The sequence below is a fragment of the Panthera tigris genome, chromosome B4, assembly GCF_018350195.1.
Source record: "Panthera tigris isolate Pti1 chromosome B4, P.tigris_Pti1_mat1.1, whole genome shotgun sequence".
Lineage (NCBI taxonomy): Eukaryota > Metazoa > Chordata > Mammalia > Carnivora > Felidae > Panthera > Panthera tigris.
In genome coordinates this window covers 112,423,085-112,445,877 of record NC_056666.1, presented here as the reverse complement: position 1 = coordinate 112,445,877, position 22,793 = coordinate 112,423,085, and the positions used below count along the sequence as shown (strand labels likewise).

Below are 22,793 nucleotides of genomic sequence, written 5' to 3'. Positions count from 1 at the left end.
TCTCACAGTTCATGAATTTGAGACCCTACATGGGATTCTCTTTCTCTCTCTCACTGTTTCCTCTCTGCTTTTGCTCTCTCTCTCTCTCAAAATAAATAAAGAAACTTAAAAAAAATTTTTTTAAGGTCCACTGGTTTAAATGTTAATCTCATCCAAAACATCCTTATAGAAACATCCAGATTAGCATTTGACTACATATCAGGGTACCGTGGACCAGCCAAGCTGACATATAAAATTAACTATCATATTTTTCTTATAAGACAAAGGAAGAAAAGCAGTTTCTCCATTTTAAGAAATAGTTCTGTATTTCATCACAGATGGATTTGGACGTAGGCACTTTTGTGCTGCCAGTAAATCAGTAACCATGGAATTAACAATCTCCTTCCAATAATGGTCATGTTTATCAAATGCCTTCCTGAAATAAGTGTTAAAAATGTAGTAATCAGACTGTAAAAGTTAAGTGAAGAAGAATAGGTCAAGGGTAAGAACACAGACTAGGTTAGGATAAAAATAAGGCAAGAAAAAGATTGATAAGTTTTCCTGATGAAATTCCCTAGTAAAAGAGAGTAGAGACAGCTAGGAGTAACCTAAGCTTTGTTGCTGCAGGATGGGATGATTTTTTTTTTAAGAGAGAAGCTTTAATTGATCAGCACTTCATGCAAATGAATAATGTAGGTGAACCTTATCAGCATGCTGGAAGCTTACAATTATTCAAATTACACAAAGCCATCAAATATGTGGAAATCAAAACAACAGAAAGAGCCATTAATTCCTGTTCTGTCCCCCAGCATTCTAGGGTTTTACCCATATTCGTGATGGAAAGACACTTCAACCTTGAAATTAAACAGAGAACACGGTGTGGTAATTTAGTCACACATTCACCATTTAATTGTTTTAAAGGTGATCCAGGCAGATGTACAACAGTGAAGTATGCACATTTTTAGTGTGCAGTCCAATTCTATTCGTGTCTTGCATGATGGATTTGGAATTTCAGATCATTCTAGTTAATAGAAAATGTGTTAATTAAGATTGGTTTAGTAGTGGTGTTTTTGGAGGATTAAAAAAATGTTTCCTTCGAGCACCACGTTTCCATTCTGAAAAGCCAGAGTGCTTGGAAAGTGAATATATTGGATATGAAATATCTCCTGAACAAATCATCCTTCACAACCTGGAATTCTGTATTTTCTGAGTTAGAAGCCATCTATCAGTCCTCAAAGGACTGTTTCCCTTCCTCACTCCCAGACCTCCCCTGTCGCTGCATGCACCTGCGACACCAGTAGCTTAGGGCAGTGGCTGACAGCGAGAGTCCTGGACCATCACTGGGTAGAGAGGCCCTGTAGAATGTGGGCTCTTTGTGGAGATGGAAGGGAAAGTCACACCAAAGGGTCCATCCACTTGTTCTCACTGAGCCAAATACCAATTGTAATGTGGCCAAAAGGACCACCTCCTATGTGCCTTAAAAATGCTTCATTTAAAGATGTCAGGAAATAGCCTAGTGGTAAATAATGTCTCACACACAAAGAGTATGAGGCTAAGGAGATCTGATGGTCTGGAAAATCCCCTGCCACTAGCAAGCTGTATGATCTAGGAGAAGTTATCAAATTTTCTGTGCCTACATTCTTTCATCTGTGAAATGGACACAACTATAATGTATTGAGGTTTTATTATGTACTATGCACTTTTCATACTTAATCTCTCTCAATGTTCGCAACAACATTATGAAGTAGACAGCATTAGACACCCTCTCATTCTTTTGCTGAAGGGATAAGCTGATGCTTAGAGATATTGAGTACTGCCCAGCATCACACAAGCATGGCAGCAGGATTTGAAGGCAAGTTTTCCACAATCCTTGACTTTAATTACAGAGCCGATTTCGTGTATGCTAGTTAGTGCCTACTTCATTGGGTTGATCCTTGGAAAAATTTATGTAATACATGTAAAACACATAGTACAAATATCTGAAAGTAAATGTTAGCTTTAGCACCTGGATATAGCAAGAGCAACAACAAAGTCTTTGTAGGTAATTTCTTCATTAGTCCCCTTCCAATATTCCCCTCACACCTCTTCAGTGCGAATGAATCCATTTAACAGGTATCTCTCCACGTGATTGAAACCTTTTCATTGTTCGCTAATTATTTTGTGAATGTATATGTTGTCTCTACAGTTCGAGTTGTTTTATGCAGGGAGAACCAAGGACCAACAGGTTTTTGCTTAGAAAATCAGCATGGATTCTTAGTTCTTCCACTGGACTTTAAGGGGGGAAAAAAACAACAACTCAGAAGTTCAGCTTTCTCATTTCTGAAAAGGGAATAATGACACTTATTCTTCACCTCTGTCAGCACTAGAACAAAATTCAAATGAAAGCAGGCATATGAAAGGCTTTATAAACATCAGTGTGCCATAGAAATGTAAAGGTAGTATTAGCAAGGGTTATGACATCTTCTGCTTTCTTTCCATTCATCCATTTTTATGTGTCTATCAACATAAAAAGCAATAATTTTTGACTTGCAAATTTTACCTTTAGCCTCAACTGTTGAATGACACAATGAAAGGAGGATGCATTCACATTTTGTTTTTATGTGAATAAATTATGGGCAACTGTTTTTCCCTTTTATTCCCTCCCCCACCCCATGTCAAATGAGCTCATCTTATTCATATTTAGACCAATGTTTCAAATTTCTTTCTGGAAAGTATTTAGGCTCTAAAAGTCCATGTGAGCTAATTAATTTCTATGAGGTTGATTGGTTTGCTTCAGATGGTGTTATAAGTTGGGTTCTTCCTGAAGAAGACTGAGATAATGATTTGAGTATAAGAAGGCTACAGCGAGTGCTCTTGAGTTCAACATCTCTGGAGGAAGAGATGGAAATAGGATTGGGCAGAGGGAGAAGGTCACCTTAATCTGACTCAGGAAAGTTCTTGGCTGATCCCATGGGGAGCTCAATTCTGATCCTTCAGAATTGTCCTGACTTGGGGAGAAGAGAATGCATCTTACTACCCCGACAACAGCCAATTTCGGATCTACACTGCCCCAGGAGGAGGGCATGGCTTTAGGTGAGTTAGCTCTTAAGACAAGAGCAAGTTCCAGAATGGACTGATAACCAGATGCACTGGCAGCCAATGAGGAATCGTGCCCTTGGTTCTGAAAGGGGCTCTGGGCAGTGTGCCACAGTATCCACCACACGTGGCAATGCATCTGCTTTACCAGATCTGTATATGAATCTCATCTACATCCTCCTGGGGAGCAATCCTACAAACTCAGGCAAGTCGTTACCTCATGAGTATTTCTTTCTTTCTTTTTTTTTTTAATTTTTTTAAATCTTTACTTATCTTGGAGAGAGACAGAGCGTGAGCAGGCGAGGAACAAAGAGAGAAGGAGACACAGAATCCGAAGCAGGCTCCAGGCTCTGAGCTGTCGGCACAGAGCCCGACGCAGGGCTCAAACCCACAAACTGTGAGATCATGACCTGAGCTGAAGTCAGAGGCTCAACCTACTGAGCCACCCAGGCGCCCCCCTCATGAGTATTTCTGTCTACGTTTAGAAAGAAATAACTCATTGTGTTGAACCTTCTATTAGGCTGAAATCTGACTCCAGATTCCTTAATCTTCAAAGAAATGATTCTGAGGGAATGCTGCTGAAGAGCTCAACCTGGCATTGGAACAGAGAGAACAGTACAATACTTGGGACTGAAGTAATCTTTGCTGGAGGAATAAATTGCTGAGTGATGAGCAGAATTTATGTAGCTCACGGCTATAGCACCAGTCTTTACGCACTGTTACAGTTTCCAGCCCCTGAGGAAGAATAAGGGCTAATATTTTTTGAATATTCACTATATACTAGACACTGTTTTGAGGGAATTGCATATGTTAACTCTATTAGTATCATAACACTATAGGAGGGCATTATAAACCACATTTTATAAACGAGAAAACAGGCTCAGGGAGGTTAAAATGTACACCTGTAGTTACATGTCTAGTAAATAATGAAAACTGGAACATTTTCTTACATTTCATAATGGAATGATAGTAAATTTGCACCTCACATTTTAATTCTTACTCATCTTCTCAACCTTTCCTTTTTCTTTTTGCCATGCATATTAATTTCCTATGGCTTCCCTAACAAAGTATCACAGACTGCATGGCTTAAAACAACAGAAGTCTATTCTCTCATTCTTCTGGAGGCCAGGAGTGAAAATTCAAGGTGGTGGCAAGATCGGTTCCTTCTGGAGATCTCTGAGGAAGAGTCTGTTCCATGCCTTTTTCTTAGCTACTGGTGTTACCAGCAATCCTTGGCTTGCACATACACCACTCCAATCTCTGCCTCTATTTTCACATGGTATTCACAAGGTATTGTTCCTTTTGTTCATGTCTGTCTCTGTATCTCTTCTGTTTTTATAAGGACACAAGGGTTAGGGGCCAACTTAATAGAGAATGACCTCATATGAACTTGATTACATCAGCAAAGACATTGTTTCCAAGTAAGATCACATTCACAGGTACCAGGTTTTAGGAATTCAACATATCCTTTTGGGGGGCATGATTCAACCCTTAGCACCACCATAATTGTCAAGCAGATTTTTCTCAGAGAAAACACTAATTCAATCAATGAATATTTCTTATGTATCTAAAATGCATATGGTGTGATGCTAGACAGTGGAAGAAGAGTGGTTTAGAAGACAAACTCCCTACCACTCACTGAAAATACTTATTAATCACTGTTTATCAGGCACAGGTCTAAGAACTGAGAATATAGTAATGAATGGGATAAAGTCTCTGTTCTCGAGTTTATCTTCAAGTGGGATAGACAATAAATACATTAACTGCTATGATAGTTTCTTTTAAAATTTTTTTTAAATGTTGATTTATTTTTGAGAGACAGAGCACACACAAGTGGGGGAGGAGCAGAGAGAGAGAGGCAGACCCAAATTCTGAAGCAGGCTCCAGGCTCTGAGCTGTCAGCGCAGAGCCTGACACGGGTCTCGAACCCATGAACCGTGAGATCGTGACCTGAGCCGAAGTCAGACGCTTAATGAACTGAGCCACCCCGGTACCTGTGGATGTGAAAGTTTCTGATACTAAAATGTGCTATGAAACAGACAAAGTAGGGAAATATGAGATTGAGCGACTGGGGCAAGGTGGACACCTTTATCTAAAGAGTCATGGAAGATCTTGCTGGGAGGGTGAAATTTGAGTTGAGACCCAAGTGACTAGAAGCAGGTAGCCATGCAGAGACCTGGGAGCAGAGCATCCAAGCAGAAAGGCATCCAAAGGCAAAGACCCTGGTCAGGGATAAATGTAGAATGTTCAAGAAATAGAATGGAAGATATTCTCCCTAAAGTGTATGACCTAAGGGAAAATAGAAAGGAATAAGTGGGTAAACGGGTTGGCTTTTATCATCCTTTCCACTGGAAGTTATTTGAAGGACATTGTCATTAAGGACAATGATTTGAATATAAGTTTTAGAAACATCCCCCTGGCTACACTCAGTAGGGTAGACTGTAGTGGGATAAGAGCAGAATCAGGAAGACCACTTTGGTGACTATTGTATATGAATCCAGACAAAAGATGATGAGACCCTGTGGTAAGATTGTAGTATCGAAATTGGTGAGAGGGAGTTGGGACAGAGATGTATATTTAGTAGTAGAGAGGATAGAACCTTGTCATCAATTGGATGTAGGGTTTGAATAAAAAAGAACTTGGCTGGGGCGCCTGGGTGGCGCAGTCGGTTAAGCGTCCGACTTCAGCCAGGTCACGATCTCGCGGTCCGTGAGTTCGAGCCCCGCGTCAGGCTCTGGGCCAGGCTCTGGGCTGATGGCTCGGAGCCTGGAGCCTGTTTCCGATTCTGTGTCTCCCTCTCTCTCTGACCCTCCCCCGTTCATGCTCTGTCTCTCTCTGTCCCAAAAATAAATAAAAAACGTTGAAAAAAAAACAAACAAAAAAAAAAAAAACAAAAAAAAAACTTGGCTAAGACACCTCTCCGTCAAAGAGCTTAAGTATAATGGGAGGTGGTCCAGAAATGGGCAATTTTAATTTATTGTGACATGTGCTACAATGGGAATAAACCCAGAGGGAATTCCCAGAACCATTTAGGAAAACTTGAGAGAGGCTAGAGTTCCCTCAAGAATAAAGGGAAGCCTGGATCTTTAGCCAAAGTTCTCTCAAAATGTATAATGGGCTCTCCCAGAGATGGAACTTGCATGGCTTCATAAGACCCTAAATCACATTTTCCTATAAAGTATCATCTGTATCAGTATAGAACAAAACTATCAGAAGCATAGCCTTTATAATTACAATTGCTCTGTATTAATCACATTAAGGAAGAAGCATACTATTTCCAAACCAGGCACAAAACTTCCTATAATATCTAAGTGGATTGTAACTTTATGCATGCAGTGTCTCACGTTTGCCTCATTTTATTTTTCTAATATTAGAAGTTTAGGTTGACCTTGATCTAGGGTTTTGGCTTATCTTGCTGTTCATCAAGGCTTCTGACCACTCATTCGTGCATTGTTCCTCCTGAGGGTCTTCCCTTCTATAATATCTTCCCCAGCACTGACCGTCCCACTGATATACTATTGGAGCTCTCTTTATCTCACTCCATCTGCATGGTAAATTATTCCAACATACATTTTGTTAGTCTCTGATTTAGGGGGTGGTTTCTGCAATATATCTGCATGAAAATATGTTAAGTCTTCAAACAAGCCATGACCTCTTGGAACGCTGCCTGAAATACAAATTTTATAACCATTTGGGAGAGTGAGTTAACTTTACCATTCATCTGCCTAGTCATAGATTAGGGAGCAAGACATAAAATCAATGTTTTCATAATCAAGTGTGCTTTTCTATAAACATAAAACTTCTAAATAAAATATTCAGTATAAATATTGATTAAAGTAAGCTATAAAGGAAAGGTCTAGAAAAAAAGATAAAATGGAGCAAGATTTAAGCAATTACAATTGGAGAGGCACAGATTTTACTTTACTCTCAAACACATACGTGTCTATATATGCATATATATACACATATATGTATGCATTATGTATGTGCATATATATATATATTTATATTTATATAATTCAACTTCTGATATTCTCTCAGAATTAATTTCCACATCCTGAATTCTCCTCTTTAAATTCATAAATCTTTCAGTGCTGTGCTGGGGGCTAGTGGTATTTGAAAGCTTAATGCATACATTAAGTCTATCCATATGACTTTGGGCAGGCTTTGATATAGATACCTCTTAATTGAGTAAAGAGTAAGTTAGCTTTTTTACTCTCTCAGTTCTTTCATTAAGCCATTCAACTGACTACGCCTGGCCGCCCTGTTTTCATTTGGTAAAGGGAACAAAACCAAATCACTTTGTGTCACTTTCTCTTAAAGTGCATTGAGAAAAGGTAACTTATGTATCAAATCTCCTTTCTTCAACTTTTCTATACCATGTTTAAACCACTGCCCCTTAATTTTCAAAGATATTGAACTCTGCTGCCATGGATGTTGTAACACATCTGAAGCAAATCATACTGCTACTATTTTAAGTGAAACCAGGGAATGGCTTGTCCCAAAGCAGTAGCTAGTTTTCCCAGTGGAGATAATTATTCCTTTCAGTACAGTTCAGAATAAAAATCAAGATCATCAGTTTAGTGTATAAATAGAAATATACTCTAGATTGCCCTGTCTTGGTGAGTACATGGAGGAAAAAAAAGAGCAAGCAAAGTCAAGTGAAAAGAAATTCTAGGTATCTTTTTAAGAGAATGTGAAAAAAAAAATCTGAAAGCCTACTCTGAAAGCTTACAGTTTCTAAAAGTGAAAGAAATTTCACAGAAGCATGTATAGAAATTCTTAAAAAATCTGCATACTAAAGATTTACTTCAGTAAAACAGCTGCTGACCTGTAGTATCTTGGACATGAAGTAAGCAATCAGAATAACAAGACTTCCCTAGAATATCAGATTCCAACATTAGCGCATAATCAAAACCAAATGCAGGCATCAGGTCTCAAGCCCCACACTTTCCCTGAAAAGCAAAAGATGGGAGCTGGAAGGATGACAATATGGTAGCATGGGGAGGTCATCTAAAAAATGATAACTAATTAAGCAACCACACTAAAAATAAATTGTGTTGTCTTGTCGCTGTGTGCTTTCCTGTTAATATGAGCTCCTAGAAATTCTGTCATTCCTAATCTCTTTGTGCAGGTGCTGCTGCTTGATGCTTTTTGATAGCAAATGAGAGAAAACCAAGAAAAAACGCTCATTGTGCATTAAGTCATCTGGTAAGTCCTTTGAGAAGAACGCCATTTGAGAAATGCTGATTTCCGTACCGCTATCCTCTCTAGCACGCTGTGTATTAACTGGAGAGTAGTACATAAAAGAAAACATCAGTATTCCAAGTATAAGTTTCATATTCATGGCAATAATGAGGATTAACATACTGTTTTTTATATAAATATATGTTTTAGAAAATAGATCTATATATGTATCATTAGTGTAAAATGGCATCATTTAGAAATTTGGGGAAAAAAGAGCAATTTTATCTTAATTAAAACATTTTTCTGAAGGGATTCACTTTCACATAATTCACTTTCACTTTCAGCACTCTGTTCCTGAGTGCTGGGTGACATTATGTTTTAAATAATAATTAGACACAAATGTCATCATTATAACTATTTCATGGGAAAATTTATTGCAGGTTGCATATAGAATCAGTTCCCTCTGTTGCAGTTTTTATTTTTCCTTTGGAATTACTCTGACCTAAAACATTATAAATCACAACTGAGGGGCATAATTAAAGTTGTGCTGTTTTCTGATGTTTGAGGGCATTAACTATCACTGTTTTATTTTTTATTTTTTTGTAATTTGCTCTTATTTTAGTGCTTAGGTAGCTTAGTCTATCCATATGACTAGGCAACAGTGTGCATCTCCTCATATGTCCTAGAATGCTCATAGAAAAGGTGAGAAGTACTTCATCAGAATGATACTCAGGGATAAAGAGGTATTAGGTAAAATGTGGAGTAATTAAGAAAAAGAGTCATGTCTTCTGCAAGTCATGTGAGTGAAAAAAATAGCTTTTACTTTTTAATATTGTAAAAGAGAATTTTCTTCCTTATATTGGCCTATACCATCCATCAATATATGTGTGCATTCATTCAACTCTATGTGGGCTTTTATTTTCTGATTCAAGAAAATAAAAGCAATTTTGTTGGAATAGAGAGGGACATAAATGGAGGGCCGTAGCATAGCTTTTGTTCCGTAAAACTTTATTATTGTTTTTGATCACTTAGTGTTGGAGAAGCTATTTTGATGAGAGGCTTTGGAAATCTGTGTATATAGCACATTCTGTTTGGGGACCCAGAAGACAAAAAATAGCAAACAAATAGGAGAAGTCAGTTCTTATCTCCCTATCCTGAAAACCCACATTGCAGCTTTGACAACATTCAGAGGCAGCCTTCTTGTTGCAAATGTTATCAAGGTAGCAGCAACGAATAGTCTCTTTAAATGATTTGTTAGGCATCACTCTTCAAAAGCAAGATACAGAGCAGAAGTAGAATGTGATGGGCACCACACGTACACTGGAGCTGATAGATTGTCTTGAGTTGTAAACACACTTGTAGCATTCCTTGGGGGATGTCCTAGAAAACATGTGGGGATCATAAAGAGCCTGGTGGTTCTGCATGCATGAGAGCAGTTATAGGAATATTGGTTTATCAATTTCATTGTAGTTTCATTTGTATTTATCAAGATATGGCCTAATATTTAGGATTACACATTTTAGCCTGTTTTATTTTTAATCTCAAGGCCCTAGACATAGTCAGAATGAAGCCTAGATCTCAAAATATTGTGTTAGGAAACTTTGTGGTAGCTCTCTGGGTGATGTGCCAATATAAAGGTTTGTTTCTCACTCAGGGGAAGTCTGCTGCAGATCAGATGTCTTCCATTTTGAGTTATGCCATGTGGAAGCCATGGCTTCCATGTTCACTGGAACAGAGGAAAGAAGGGAAGGATAGAGGATGTACCTCACTCTTGGTACCAAAATCTGTAGTCAGGGTTGTCTAGAGAGAAAGAAGTAATAGAATACAGATTGATTTATCTATATGTCTGTCTGTCTATCTATCTATCAATTTATTATGAGGAATTGGCTCTCTTGATTATGGAAACAGGCAAGTCCTGGGATCTGCAGGCTGAATTAGCAAGCTGGAGACCAGGGGAGTTAATGGTTTCATTCTAGTCCAAGTACAGGAAAAACAAACAAACAAACAAACAAACCAATAAACTATAATGTCCCAGTTTAAAGACAATCAGGCAGGAAGAATTCTTTCCCTTACTCTGGGGAGGATCAGCCTTTTCCTTCTGTTTAGGCCTTCAACTGATTGGATGAGGCCCACTCACATTAGAGAGAACAATCTACTTTACTTGGTGTAACTTACGAATTTGAATGTTAATATCATCCAAAAGCACACTCACAGAAACACCCACATGTTTGGGCACCTCATGACCTAGTCCAGTTGACACATAAAATTAACATGTCTACCCCTGGTCAACAAGGCACTTATACACATCTCTTTAACCCATATTTAACTTTCAAATAAGGGTAATAACAAGATCATTATTCTACCAAATATGATACAACAATCCTGCTTACAACCAAAGACACATAACCTCTTCCCCAGAAGAGGACGTAAAATCTATGAGTGAGGTTTACTCTTCTCCTTGGTATCTTGTAATTTAAATATGATATAAGGTTAACAATGCTTAAACTCTATGATATAAAATCAATGCATTTTATGTTAGATGATAAGGGAATAAGAGGGGAAAGAAAATAGATACTTGCTTAAAATTATATACTTCTGCCACACACACACACACACACACACACACACACCCATACCCATGCCCCCCCCCCCCAAACATATTCATACCAAAATAAATAGGAAATATTCTTGACAATTTCAGTTCTTGTTTCTGTAACTGGTTACATGGTTGTAGCTCGTAATTGTAATTATCTTCTTCTACTTCTCATTCTATATTCTCTTTGGCTTCAGCAAGCACCAGCAGGCTGAGCCTGGTGCATTCTTTACCTGGGGTGGTGACCCAAACCCTCATTCCTAGAGGGTCTGGTGGGGGTGTTGGGGAATATAGACAAGTACTTGGGATATTTGGTGAGCCCTAAATATTTCCAATATGATATTTGAACTTCAAAAAGTAAAAGGTATGTAGGTAGTTTATGAAAATCAATTGTACCAAAGCTAGAAAACCAGACACTTTTATTTTTGGACCACGTGAGGCAGTTTTTATTTGGGGAGTGATCCTATGTTCTTTGCCTAAATGAAGAAAAGCCTGTTTTTATATCTCAGTTCTAGACAACTCCTATTGATTTTTGCCCTTCATACTGATGACCTATCTGCACAGGCTATTTCCTTAGGGATTCTCAGGCATTTTCACAATAGAGTCTATATTAATTAACTACAAAGTGATCCAAGCAATTAATTAAGCAGGCTGAAAGTTCATAATAGACTCTGGCATCATGTACTGATTTTTGAGGTGTAGACAAGACTCTTTACCAAATATTCCTTTTTTTATAAAAGTACCTTTTGGGAATACACAAGCAAAAAATCATGTTACGTGGACTTATTCTATTGTTTACCCCCCAAAGTATGGTGCTGCTATACTATCTTCTGATTCAAATTATAGGAAACAAGTATATTTCTATATTTAAAGACTTCCTTCATGAGCTTTGTGCTTACCCAAAACTAAGGCAAACACTAGGTGTGCTTGAATATTTCTTCCTTATCTTTCTCTCAAATCAAACATATCATCATCATCATCATCATCATCATCATCATCATCATCATTTCCTCAAAAAGCTACATGTGAGAGAGAATGGGTAGAAACCCCAGAAGAAATGAAGAAAGGAAGAACAATTAGGAAGCATGATGCCAAAGGAGCAAAAACTAAGATTTTGCTGCCAATTACTTACATGGTTTCCTAGATCTTTATTTTTCTATTCTTTGATAGTTTGACTGTAGTATTACCTTCCAGTTTGGTCTCTTTACATGATACTATTTTTTTAATGATAGCTTTATTAAGTTAATGAAAAAATTAAATTTATGTTTGTCATCCTGTGACTAAAATAACAAATATTCTCTAGCTTAACGTTTTTCTAACTTCTCTTGGAATCAAGGACATATGGCCTTGACCCAATTAACGTGGAGAATGAGGTTCTCTCCATCACAATTTATTCCTGTAGAATGTGTCAGGTGGGAGTACTAAGTAAGCTGTCTGCTTCTTATTTATTTTATAATCTCTCATCAAGAAAATCAGTTTATATACTTTATTATCAAGATTTCTTTGGCATCTGGATGAGTGTATAGGATATGTGTATGTCTGCATGTGTTGGCGTGTGTATTTCTGTGTTGAAGCCTGATGCAAAGCAATATTTAAAATTAGTTGGAGAGTAGAAATGATCAAATCTCTAATTCAGTCTTCCAGTTTTTCTGCTCAGCTTATTTTTTCTTGATTCATAGCCCTGCCTTTAGATTTTGTTCTGAAAGAATGTGGTTGATACCAGTACTTTGCAACAATACAAATTTCCAGTCAACATGTTTGGGGGGATGGACATTTTTTTCTCACACTGTACTTACCTGCTTTGATGTTTCTGACTCCTTCCTTAGGTAGGATTTCGTATGTTATTTTCTTCTCCCAGATCAAAGAAATGTCACAAAACCCTGGGATTTTATATCTTAGTGTACAAAAAATTCAAGGGTATGAAGTTTAAAAAAATTTAAAGGAAATATCCAACTAATGCAGCTCTGTATAGCCAGGTATTTCTTGCAGCCGTATATTATCATATGGGATGTGGTAATTGAGACCATGTCCGGAAATCACAGTACATTTCTTTGGTATACTATGTAAGTTACAAAGAATATTCATACATACGTACGTACATATGTACGTACATACCTCAGCTCATGCTATACTTACTGCAGCTCTAAGGAAAGATGGAACAGATACTATTATCCTAATTTTATCAACCATAAAATCAGGATCCAGAGTTTAAGTATTTTAGTAGTGGAACTATGATTAGAAGTTATCTAACCTAGTGTGTTTCAAACAATGTTGGTTCAAGCTTATAGATGCGGTAAAGGATAAAACCAGGACTGTAATAGTCTTAGCCAAAGTTCTTTAGTCACAAAGGAAATTAAAAAACTGGAGAAATCAGGTATGAAGATGAGATCTAAAGGGCTAGAAGGAGATTACACATGGGCAATGGAGCCAGTGCTCACTGTGATCTAGTAATTAAAGCTAGAGTGCTTTGAATCACTGAAGAATCCTAGTTCATTATGGAAAAGTGTTAGGGGGGCATTAACTGGGAATGGGCTAAGTCAATAGGTCATATTGATGTAAAGGTATGGGGTCAAAATAGACAATGCTATCTCTCTGTATAGAATTTCTGGGTTGTGGAAGGAAGAACTCAGTCATCAGGTTCACTTGACGAATCAATGTTTGATCCGGATTGACTCCAAAATTCTAAAGGTGAAAAATTAGGAAATGAATAATAATGGTTTCTCAGAGAAGAAATTCGTATAAAAGGAGTCAGAGACACTGTTGATTCATAGACAAGATTTAATACCAAGATGGAAGTAGGCACTGTCAGAATGCTGGAACACTTGTCACTCAGGTATGACGTTGGGGAGTTAACTTACATAGGGTGATTCTCAAATAAACTGAGGAAGTTTGACCAGGGAGAGCATTAATACAGTTCTTGGAGCTGTGATGCCTTTTGATGTCTATAAATGATAGGTACAACTAAACCATCGACAATCAGTACTAATACAGTTTCTTCTCTGTGACTGGTCTTTTCAGCAATTATAATTATAAAATTATAATAATGAGATATCTAATAAACCCTTTTCTTTGGGTGGGGAAAGGAGGATCTGTAATTTTTTATCCAGGAAGTTTTGGCATCTCTCTAGTGGTGGAGTCAATTTTTTTGAAAGGATTTAGCAGCAGAATCTCATGGGTTCTGTTCGGGTTAATCTCAAAGGGTTCTATAGGATTAACTTTGTCACCTACCTTTGTGTAGGTGGAGCAGAGGGAGCCAAAAGGTAGGATTACTTTCTATACACTTCAAGGGCAGACGTAGGACACTCTAACTTTCCTGGAGGTAAAATACTCTTCCCGGAGATGACATTTATTACCAGGGAAGTGTAGAGATCCTTTCTTTGCTGCTAATATAATATCCAGGTGCCATCAGGCCCACAGAGGACACACGTTTTCATGGTGCATCAACATTCCCTTGATTTTGTTATTACTGACAGGAGATATGTAATTGGCTTTCCTCATTTATGAAGTGTTATCGTTTGCACAATTTCAGATTTCAGTAACAACATATTTGACTGATAGGGGAAAACTAGACTTTGAGGGGACCACTTAATGGAACCATAGTGTGGCATCTTAGAATATTTTCTCGCAAGATATGATTAAATCTTTCTGGATAAGTTCAAACTGAGAAGAAACAAGATTAAATAATATTAAATATTGCAATGGAGTTTGGGACACTAAGGTTGATTGGGCTATTTGTTTTGTGATGTTCCCCAGGGTTATTTTGTTGAGAATTTGCCATTAAGTGGTCTAATTGTGTCAGTGGATGGGGGCCTTTTCAATTTGCATAATTTCCTCAAGGGACTGCAGCTGCTAATTTGGTGATTAATTATCCATATTACACATTGTTTATTTGACCATGCCTAGATTAATTTCTTTTTCTCAGCAAATCACATTTAGATATGAATTTGCATATCTTGATTACATTTTAATGCCTTGGCTATCATTGTCACTTCCCTGGACACCTCATCAGATTACAGAAGAGTGCTCAAGCACAGAATGATGGAATGTCTTAAATGACATTGCACATCACTGGACAGATAATGCACATGACTTATTTTTAATGAAGAATGTGTTTTTTTATAATCAAGTGAGTTATGACATCTCATGTACAGTATATTTTATTTTTACCATTTCCATTTTGCTATTATCAGCCAATTTCAAAAATGGTCTTTATTAACATTTTGAATATTGCTATTTGTATGTGTATATATATATATATATGTCAAAATATTTTGTTTCTATTTATCTATAATCTCATATTTTGTTGTCAGATACTTGCAGTCTGCATTAATATTCAAGGTCTTTAATTGGTTAATCTCCCACCCAATTTCTTCTAGCTTTGAAACCACTGGGTTTCTGGTGACATTATACCGTAGGTTCCTTACAGTCAAGGACTGTGTGTCAATTTATCTTTTATTTAATTTATCTAATAGAGTGTGTTTACTGTTGTTATCATTATTATAAAAGTAGATTGTAATTAATATTTATGGCTACACTTTACTGAACATTATCTAGGTCCCAGATAGTGTTAAGAGATTTACTTGTGTCATCTCCTTTAGTTGTTACACCATCTTATGAGAAAAGTATTATTTTCCTTGGTTTTGAAGTAAGAAAATAAGTTTTAGAGGCAAGCAGAAAAGAATTTGTTCGAGGTAAAGTAACTAGGAAACTGTATAGCCAAAAATAGAAACGGTCTAACAGGAGAGCCAACACTTTTAACCAGCTGTATGAATAGAGAATGCCAAGTGATAAATTCTCCTAACCAAAATGAATAAATGCTATTAATCAACAGTGAATGACTGCTTTTAATCAACTAAATGGGCACAAAACAATGAGTGTATTAATGGTCCTAATCAATGATGAATGAATGTTCTTTACTAACATATGGACATAGAACATTGAGGGAATGAATGAATGAATGAATGAATGATGGAATATTGCTCTCCTGTACCAGAGATATGGTCATATAAAGAAATTCAGTTTCACCCCTTCATCTAAATGACAAGGTAGGAACACACAGGGTCAGGTCCAAGGCCTCCCACACATGGGAGCTGGCCGGCTTGATATAAAGAGTATGTTATGGCTGGACTGCTGGAGTGAGAAGGAGGTATTATTCACCTCTCCCTTCATGCTGCAGTACCCCTATCCATCCCTGGATGTGATACAGAAACTGGGTACCCAAGAGATTTCCGTAAAATGTGGACTCTAGGCAGCATTTTGGTTTAGAAGACTGCAAGTAAGTAAAACTCTGTGGGTATATATGGGGAAGAACTTCTCGATGCACTTGACCGCTGCTCTCGTTTCTAAGAGCGGTATGCTTCAGGAACCTAAAAACTCATTCCCACATGCTGGTCCCTATTAAGCCTGTGTGCATTAACCATAGAGACAGTGCATTTTAACCATTTTACCAGGGCAGTTTGCACCATGTCTTAGCCATGCTAGGATGTTGAGGCAAACTATTTAACTTCTGTATACTTCAGTTTCTCATCTATAAAATGAGAATAGTAAAAAAAAAAAATAAATAAATAAATAAAATGAGAATAGTAATATTCAGAATATATTTTAAATTATATACTTAAAATATTAATTACATAATTATGTAAAATTAACATACCAATTTGCATATGTTGATAAAAATAATTAAAAATAATATACCAGTAATAACATTATGGAGTTCTTCTAACAAATGTTATTGCTTATCAAGTATTTAGACCTTTGCCAAGCACTAAATAAGTTATGTATTGTTATTGCTACCAAAACTCTTAACATTTTTTTAACAATTTTTTAAATGTTTATTTATTTTTGAGAGAGAGGGGGACAGAGTGTGAGCGGTGAAGGGGCAGAGAGAGGGAGACACAAAATCTGAAGTAGGCTCCAGGCTCTGAACTGTCAGCCCAAAGCCCGACGTGGGGCTCGAACTCACAAACTGTGAGATCATGACCTGAGCCAAAGTTGGATGCTTAACTGACTGAGCCACCCAGGCACCCCTAAAACTCTTTTAACATTTTTGTTGTATGCTCATGCTAACCTGAAGCTCTCCCAATTTATACTTAGATAGCCAGTTTAAAAAATTCAATTTCACCACCTGTACTTCCTGCTCTTTCTGGAATTCATTGCTCCTTTTCACCATATGAAATAATACTGGAATTAATCTCTGCATTAAACAGGCATTTATTAAACACTTTCTGCATGTAAAGGAACTTAAACCCTGATCTAAGGAAACTTGCGATCTAGATGGGACATTCATCAGCAAATAAATACAGAATATATTTTAAATATTATGGTAGTGGGAATCTAAAGTTCTCTAGAAGCTGCAGAAGGAGATTAATTCTGGGTTGGAAGCTGGGGAAGGCTTTACCAAAGACAAGCAGAAGGGGAAGGGAAGGGTACTCTCAGACAAATGTCTGTAAATATTTAGAATTTATGTCTGTGAATTTATGAGAAATCTGGGTGAGGTATCAGTAAAGTGTCAGCATTATTTGTGTTTGTGGAAAACTCTTTATCTTCTAAATTTGCAAAATAAACTTAATTCTGCTTTTAACTTTTAAAAACACATTGTTGAAAGAATGTCATACTAATGTTGAAATCTGTACAAATCTGTAAGAACATCTTGTAGATGAGGAGTATCACCATCTTTCTGCTTCTGCCCTATATTTCCCAGTGCCTTGACAAGTAGCATAGGTTGATGAGGGAGAAGGAAGCCGAGGAATTATCTTAGTCATCGAATGAGTTGGTAAAAAACCTAGGCTTATACTGACTCTGGGTTTATTACTGTTCTAAAGGAACTCCTCAAGATTTTATAAGTTGCTGAATGTAGCTAAAGATGATCATGAGTGGTGGAGGAAAGTTTAAAGTAATGTCTAGTTAACTTGAGATGAGGTATGATGGAGCATTTCTAGATAAGTAAAATGTCGCCCTCTCTGTCTTCCTCTTCTCCTCTCTGAATTTAAAAAAATGTATGTTTTCCTGTTTTTATAGAGGAGCTAGAAGCAAAGATATGTGCCACTTTGTTCTCTAGGAAATGCAAGAAAATATGCTTCTTTTCCAAGTGTTTTGAAAAGACCAAATGTGGAAAGTTCCTGGGGGATACCTGGCACTCTGTGGATGTTGATGTGCTATGAACTGTGTAATGGATTTCACTATATGTCATAGTAGAAAGGACCATCAGCTGAGAACCACAACATGGGTTTGATTTCCATGTGTTCTTAGACAAATTAAGCTACTTGTTTGGTCTTCCATTTCTTTACCTATAAAATAGGAATAAGAACACCTTCACAAGGTTATTGTAAAGACAGAATAAATGATTACTTAAAGGTACTCTATAACCATTAAGGCCTAAATTAAATAAAAAAATTAAATGTGTAGAGTAACTGTACAAAATGGATTGAAAGTGAGTGTAACAAATGGCTTTGGCTTTGATAGAATCCCGTTGAATCTTGACTTGACTTTAGGGTTATTTGGAAGGCTGACAACTCCTGTGAGCATTAATTTTCTTATCTAAAAATGGAGAGTTGTGAGGATTAAATAAAAAAAAAGTATGTGAAAGTGTCGTGTGTCCACTGCTGAGTGTAGAGTAGGTGTCCCCCACATAGTTCTTTTCTTCACTTTTTTCCCCTTCCTTCATCCTCTGTCCCTTCTCTCTACTTTTCCCTCCCTTTCCTTCTCCATCCCACCCCTCCTTCCCTTCCTTTCTTCTCTCCTTCCTCCCATTCTTCCATTCCCCTCTTTCCACCGTCTCTTCACAAATTCATGACCATGTATTATGGCCAATCTGTTACTAATAATTCGTCTCTTATTTAATATTTGTCTACCGTTTTTTACTCTACACCTCTTAAAAGAGTCGGTTTATTTCTCAAACACCTTTTAACCATTCTCAGGTTGCATCCTGTTAACCTCTGAAATACTCTTACCATTTATCATGACTTCTATTAACCCTGCAAGCTTCAGACAGGCTCAGCTTCCTTGTATCAACTCTGCCAGTCCTTACCTTCCAGTACCCAAGGCTAGTCAGCATAGCTGGAGGGTGTCACAAAATTCTGATGTGTCCTTTATGTTTTTCATACTTTGTCACATTACTGAAGCTTCATAGGTACTTAGTAATTTTTGTACACTCCTTACTGCAAGAGTCATAGTGACTGTTTCAATTTTCTTACAGCTTATTTATTCCATTTGTATGGCAGTTAGTATATTCTGCCTTATGGTGTATGTGTGTGCATGTGTGTGCACGTGTGTGTGATTCTTGACTGTACATTTTATCATATCTAGTGAATTTATATTCATGTATTTAACAAATATTTATTGAATTAATTATGTGTTAGACATGTTCTAAGCATAGGGAATTATTTCAGCAATATCCCCAATAAGCATGCTTCCTGCTTTTATGGTACTTATATTCTATCAAGGGACAGACAAAAAAAAATGTAAACAGATGAATAACCAAGATAATAGTAACTGAGTTAGTTATTCCCCCTCAAGACTGTGGTATTTCCTTTGGGAAATGGTGAAAATTACATGATTCTTGTGTGCCTCTAAAGCCATTTAGGGATGATATGGATATATTTGGTAATGCCTGTGTGCCCTACAAGATTATTACCATTATTGACAGTAACAGTGGAAAGAATCCTTGATTAGATGGTAAGGGACCTCAGTTCTAGCCAGGACTTAGTCATGAATACTCTCTCAGCCTCAGTGTCCTCACCTGTAAAATGAGAAAGTCAGCCTGGATAATCATGAAGATCCTTCCCAGCATAGTAGTGCATGTCTCTAAGGTCTATGATGTTGCTATTCATATGCAGAGGCCCCAATTGATCTGTCAAAGTATGCAGAGTATCTTTGAAAAGACACTGTAAATGTCTTCTGGGAAGTTTCATTTTAATAACTATTAGGACAACAGGAATACTGTGTCTTTTATTAATTCTGTCTGTTCCCTGGTGCTGATAGTATCTTCTGAATATAAATTGCACAATATAATATAATAAAGCATAGTATAGAATTGTTTTCATAATAGTGCATGCCATAGTACTCGGCCATAAAATAAGAACTGAAAGTACATCTTGTTCTGTAAACTCATAATTTTCGGCTGTCTAAAAACTGGGTGTAAAAAGGAAATTAATAAGGGAAAAAGATTTCACAGCATGCACACACAGTTATAAAAAAGATTATGTTCTTTATAGAAAAAAGAAAGAACCTTCATTCTCCTGGTATTTGATAGCCTAGAAAAATATTTGTGTATTTTAATCTTTGTTGTTGCTAGTAATTATCTGGCACATTTATTTATTCTTTAATTCTCTTAAAAAGTATTTGTTTACAAGTCACTGTGTATTCAACTCTACTTTCATATCAGCTTATGTATATTAAAAGAAAAGGCTTTTCTTTTAATACTAAAAATGTTTTATTATTTATTGTGTTATTATTTAATGTATTAAATGCATTATTTAATCTATTAAAATATAATATTAAAATGTATAAAATATGTATATTAAAAGAAAAACTCCAGAAGCTTGGACAACATGAGATTTTACAGTAAGGATAAGTGAACGTCCACTTGAAGTTGAATATGTTTAATTCGAGTTTTGCCAACCTGTGGGATTAGTTTAAAAATAATTTGCTCTCAGAGCACTGGTCAGTTATCTTTGAGCTGTCATTAATTAACATGCTCATATGACAGATTAAAGGTCCAAATTAGATGCAAAATGCTTGTGGCAATGCAATTCTGTCAATCAACTCTCTTGTCATTGGGACAGGAATTATTGGTTTGGTTTTTGTGGCTCTGGACGATATAATAATAACATTAATAATATTGTCATAACATTTGCCATAGGCTTTGTTCTTTCATCTCATAGCCATCATTTCACTATATTCTTGGAACAAAATGGGAGAAAATGGCAAAAGTGAATGCTTTCAAAATGCTAATGTGGAAGACTCACAGTTGCAATGGGTGTGATAAAGGCTAAGAAGGGGTGGGGAGGAACAGCACACTCATGTAACTAGTCTAGCCTTAGAAAGGCTTAGTGGACAAATTTACACATTGTGTGTTTTGACGGCCTAAAATTTTGAAAATAGGTGTGATTATCTGCATTGTACAGATAAAGGAATTAAGCCAGGAACCACATGAAGGTCACATAAGCAGAAATTATGACAGCTGGAGTATATAACCCCTGGTTCCAAAGCACTTACCTACTGCAACAGAGATTGCGATCCCTATATCATTCCCAGGTGCTTGTTTGCTGATGGTCATGGGGGAAATGATTAAGAGAATATGAGTAGATCAATAAAAAAGCAGAAACAGTGACAACTGTGTATACACAAACATACATACACATACCTGCATATATACACAAATACATATATAAACACACACACAGGGGTTCATACATACACATACATATTCTGCTGAGTCAGTGGTATAAGTACCATGGTATAAGATAAAAATGGGCTTTGGGATCCAGATGGCAGGATTTAGATTCCATTTCCCAGTGCATGTGTAGTGAAACTTGTCTCCACATCCTCTAGAACCTCACTTTCCACATCTGTAAAATGACATTAATAATGATAATATTCCCATATGTTGAATATTGCACACTCAATAATGTACTTGGAAGCTACTGTAAACATTAAAGGCTCTACCAGTGTCAGCAATTCATTTTAAAGATGGTGATTTATATGAAATTGTCAGATGCTGATATTAATCTACACGCCTCTATGCTCAGAGTCCAATCTAGGTAAATTTGATTTTTTTCTTTCCAAGATTTTATTTAAATTCAAGTTTCTTAGTAGTATTGGTTTCAGGGGTAGAATTTAGTGATTCATTACATACATATAACACCCAGTGCTCATCACAAGTGCCTTCCTTAATGCCCATCACCTTTTAGCCCATCCCCGCACTCACCTCCACTCCAGCAACCCCCAATTTGTTCTCTATAGTTAAGAGTCTCTTGTGGTTTGCCTCCTGCTCTGTTTGTATCTTATTTTATTTTTTCTCCCCTTCCCCTGTGTTCATCTGTTTTATTTCTTAAATTCCACATATGAGTGAAATCATATGGTATTTGTTTTTCTCTGACTTATTTCGCTTAGCATAATTCACTCGAGTTCTATCCACAGCATTGTAAATGGCAAGATTTTGTTCTTTTTGATGGATGAGTAATATTACTTTGTATATATCTACCACATCTTGTTTATCCATTCATCAGTCATTTGGGCACTTTCCATAAATTGACGATTGTTGACAGTGCTGCTATAAACATTGGGTTACATGTGCCCTTCAAAGCAGTATTTTTGTATCCTTTGTATAAATACCTAGTAGTGCAATTGCTGGGTCATAAGGTATTTCTATTTTTAACTTTTTGAGGAATGTCTGTACTGTTTTCCACAGTGGCTGCACCACTTTGCATTCCCACCAACAGTGTAAGAGTGTTCTCCTTTTTCTACATCCTAACCAGCATCTGTTGTTTCCTGAGTTATTAATTTTAGCCATTCTGACAGGTGTGAGGTGGTATCTCAGTGTAGTTTTGATTTGTATTCACCTACTGATGAGTGACATTGAATAGTTTTTCACGTGTCTATTAGCCATTTGTATGTCTTCTTTGGAGAAGTGTCTCTTCACGTCTTCTGCCCATTTCTTCACTGGATTATTTGTTTTTTTGAGTTTGATAAGTTCTTTATAGATTTTGGATACAAACCCTTTATCCAATATGTCATTTGTAAGTGTCTTCTCCCAATCTAGGTAAATTTGAAGCAGCAATAGACATAATAAAGAATTAAGTGAATAATTATATTGTTTTGTCATAGTATTTTCAAGATTCATTTTTTTCCTAACACGTGGAATCATTTGGATAAACAACATATTTTATGCTTAAGACAAGCTCTATGTTGCTAGACTCAGTGGGCGTTTCTCAGGCCTCATCTTACCCATCCAGATCAC

General features: G+C 36.7%; 1 long non-coding RNA gene across 12 annotated transcripts in view; it reads left to right on the top strand.

Moving 5' to 3' along the window:
- Window positions 1-8,193: 8,193 nt before the first annotated feature.
- Window positions 8,194-22,793, top strand: part of LOC122240411 — a 430,864-nt gene continuing 416,264 nt past the window's right edge. For all 12 annotated transcript variants that reach the window (XR_006220142.1, XR_006220140.1, XR_006220132.1 and 9 more), the window contains exon 1: window positions 8,194-8,265. This is a non-coding gene — a long non-coding RNA (uncharacterized LOC122240411). The remainder of the gene's footprint in view (window positions 8,266-22,793) is intronic.